This window comes from Orycteropus afer, unplaced genomic scaffold, assembly GCF_000298275.1.
Source record: "Orycteropus afer afer isolate SDZICR_OR568_19922 unplaced genomic scaffold, OryAfe1.0 scaffold00298, whole genome shotgun sequence".
Taxonomy (NCBI): domain Eukaryota; kingdom Metazoa; phylum Chordata; class Mammalia; order Tubulidentata; family Orycteropodidae; genus Orycteropus; species Orycteropus afer.
The window spans coordinates 2,195,279-2,199,663 of record NW_006921885.1 but is presented as its reverse complement, the minus strand read 5'-3'; positions in this window follow the sequence as shown (position 1 = coordinate 2,199,663).

Here is a 4,385-nt window from a genome sequence, read left to right as displayed (position 1 = left end):
AAAACTACTCAAACTATTCCAGAACATAGAAAAGGCTGGAATCCTCCCAAATTCATTTTATGAAACAAGCATAACCTTGATACCAAAACCAGGCAAAGATATCACTGAAAAGGAAAAGTACATACCATTATCCCTCATGAATATAGATGCAAAAATCTTCATCAAAATCCTAGCCAGTAGACTCAAACAACACATCCAAAGAGATAATACATACGACCAAGCAGGGTTCATACCAGGTATGCAAGGATGGTTCATCATGAGAAAAACAATGAATGTCACACACCACAAAATTAAACAAAGGAAAAGAACCACATGATCATATCAATTGATGCAGAAAAGGCATTTGATACAATCCAACACTCATTCCTGATCAAAACTCTCAGCAAAATAGAAATAGAAGGGAAGTTCCTCAACATAATAAAGGGCATGTATGCAAAACCAACAGCCAGCATTCTCAATGGAGAGAGCCTGAAATCATTCCCCTTGCAAACAGGAACCAGTCAAGGATGCCCTCTATCACCACTTCCATTCAACATTCCATTAGAAGTCCTAGCCAGGAAATAAGGCAAGAATGGGAAATCAAAGGCATCCAAATTGGTAAGGAAGAAGTCAAACTATCCCAATTTGCTGATGATATGATCCTATACATAGAAAACCCAACAGATTGAGTCAAAAAAAAAAAAAAAAAAAACTACTGGAACTAATTGAGAGATTTAGCATAGTGGCAGGATACAAGATCAACATACAAAAATCAGTTGGATTCCTCTATACCAGCAAAGAGATTGCTGAAAAAGAAATAAGGAAATCAATACCTTATGCAATAGCTACCAAAAAAATAAAATACTTGGGACTAAATCTCACTAGGGACACAAAAGACCTGTACAAAGGAAACCCGAAAACACTACTTCAAGAAACCATAAGAGATCTACGTAAATGGAAGAACATACCATGCTCATGGATAGGAAGACTGAATATTGTGAAAATGTCAGTACTACCCAGAGCCATCTATACATTCAATCCAATCCCAACCCGGATCCCATCAACATTCTTTAAGGATATGGAAAAACAAATCACTAATTTTATATGGAAAGGAAAGAGACTTCAGATAAGCAAAGCACTACTGAAGAAGAAGAACAAAGTAGGAAGTCTCACACTCCCGGATCTCAAAACCCCCTATACAGCCACAATAGTCAAAATAGTCTGGTACTGGTACAATGACAGACACATAGACCACTGGGACAGAACCCAAAAAGAGATCCCTTGACCTATGGTCAGCTGATTTTTGACAAAGGGCCAATATCCATTAAAATCCATTAAATGGGGAAGAGAATGTTTGTTTAATAAATGGTGCTGGCAAAACTGGATATGTATTTGCAGAAAAATGAACAAGAGCCATACCTCACACCATACACAAAAAGTAACTCTACATGGATCAAAGACTTAAATACAAAACCTAAAACTATAAAGTTTCTCAAGGAAAAACCAGGGGTAAATTTAGGGGCCCTAATTTATGGCATAAATGACTGTCAAGCATAACTCAAAATGCAGAAATATCAGAAGACAAACTAGATGAACGGGACCTTCAAAAATTAATTTTTAATGCATCTTATTGAAATATAATTTATGTACAGTGAAATACACAAAACTAAAGTGACATGGGTCAATGCCTTTTTTTTTTTTTTTTTTTTTCAGCAGTGTTCCCTCCTTTCCCTTCCCAACTCCGGCAACCTTCCCTCCATATACAAATCCTTCCTTGACCCTCCACAACCATGAACTATTACTATATTTGTCCTTCTGTGATTGACTTATTTCACTCAGCATCATGTCCTCCAAGTTCATCCATGTTATGTGGTATTTTGCAGACTCTACATTATTCTTAAGTGTTGCATAGCATTCCATTATGTGTATGTACCATAGTTTGGTCATCCACTCTTCCGCTGATGGGCATGTAGGTTGTTTCCATCTTTTTGCTATTGTAAATAGTGCTGGGATGAACATGAGTGTGCATATATCTGTTCCTGTCCTGGCTCTCACCTCTCTAGGATATATACTTAGTAATGGGATTGCTGGGTCAAATGGTATCACCATAAAAGTTAAATTTTCTTGTGCTTCAAAAGACTTCTCCAAAAGAGTAAAAAGAGAACCTACAGATTGGGAAAAAATATTCAACAGCTATATATCTTACAAGGGACTTATCTCTAAAATTTGCAGAAAACTCCAACACCTCAACAACAAAAAGACAAACAGTCCAATTAAAAATTGGCAGAAGACATGAATAGACACTTCACCAAAGAGGATATTCAGGTGGCCAACAAACACCTGAAGAAATGTTTGTGATCATTAGCCATTAGAGAGATGCCAGTCAAAACAATGAAATACCATCTTGCCCCAGCATTAATAGCAAAGTTCAACAAGACAGAAAATAACAAATGCTGGTGAGGATGTGGAGATCAGGACTCCCATACATTGCTGATGGGACTGTAAAATGATACAACCACTGTGGAAAGCAGTATGGCAATTCCTTAAAAAGTTGGAATTAGAAATAACATTTGACCCACCAATCCCATTACTAGGTATATATCGTAAAGAATTGAGAGCCAGGATAAGAACAGATATACGCACACCCATGTTCATTGCAGTACTATTTGTAACAGTAAAAAGATGGAAACAACTTAGGTGTCCATGAAAAGAAAAATGGATAACCAAACCATGGTACATAATCACAACAGAATACTATACAACACTAAAGAATAATGTAGAATCTGCAAAACACCACATACCATGGATGAACTTGGAGGACATTATACTGAGTAAAATAAATCAATAACAGAAGGATAAATATTGTATTAGTCCATTATTGTAAAAAGTCAATGGAAGGTTTAGTATGGAAGGAAACTTTGTTGGTTACCAGGGAGGGGAGTGGAGGGAACATTGCAAATAAATTAATTAAATAAATAAAACAACAAAAATTAAAATAATAATAATAATACAAGATTTTACAACAAGAATAAAAAGAGAACTCACAAATAAGGAAAAAAATTTGACAATGATATATCAGAGAAAGGGCTACTTTATAAAATTTATAGAAAATGTTAACATCTAAACAACAAAAAGACAAAGCATCCAATTAAAAGAAAGAAAGAAAAGACCAAAATGGATGTCAGAACAGACTGAAATTTGCTCTTGAACGGAGAATAGCTAAAGAGAATGGAAGAAATGATGAAGTAAAAGACCTGGATAGAAGATTTTAAAGGGCAGCTCAAGAAGTCAGAATATATTATTATAAATGTGCAAAGACCTGAAATTAGAAAACCACAAGGGAGGAACATGCTCAGTGTTTCTGGAGCTTAAATAACTAAAGGAAAAATTCAAGCCTGGAGTTGCAATACTAAAGGATTATATGGGGAAATTACTGAATGACATAAGCAGCAGCAAAAGATTAAAATGGAAGGAATACAAAAAGCCACTTACCAAACATAATTAGTCGATGTTCAACCATTTCAGAAAGTAGCATATGATCAAAAACAAATGGCATTGAAAGAACAAGTTCGAGCTGCACTGAAGGCGTTGGTAAAAACAAGCCTTCAGGAACTGACGTAATACCCACTGAGATGTTTCAACAATAGGATGCAACTTTACAAGTACTCACTTACCAATGCCTAGAAATTTGGAAGCAGCTACCTGGCCAACTGACTGGAAGAGATTCATATTTGTGTCCATTCCAAAGGAAGGTGATTCAATAGAGTGCAGAAATTATCTAACAATATTGTTAATATCACATGCAGGTAAAATTTTGCTTACATCAACAGGGGACTGCCAGAAATTCAAGCCAGATTCAAATGAGGATGGGGAATGAGGGCTGTCATATGGATCTTGGCTAAAAGCAGAGAATTCTAGACAGATGTTTACCTGTGTTTTATTGACAAAGAAAAGGTATTCAACTATATAGGTTATAAAAATATATAGATAACATTACAGAATATGGGAATTCCAGATCACTTAATTGTACTCATGGCAATCTTTACATAGACAAAGCAGCAGTATTCCAATAGGAAAAGGGGATACTGGACATTTTCAAATCAGCAAATGTGTGTGTCAGTGTTCTATGCTTTTACCATATGTATTCAAACTGTATGCTGAGCAAATTACCCAAGAAGCCAGACTATATGAAGAAAAGCAGAACATCAAGATTAGAGGAAGATACTTTGGCGAGTAGCGACTGGGATCTTAAAAGCTAGCAAGCTGCCATCTAGATGCAACAATGGTTCTCTCCTCGTCAAGAAGAAGAAAATCAAAATTAATGGAAACAATCAGTCCTAGCGACTGGTACACCATCCGATCTGCAACCTATACAACTATGAGACCAAAAGAACTAGATGGTGCCC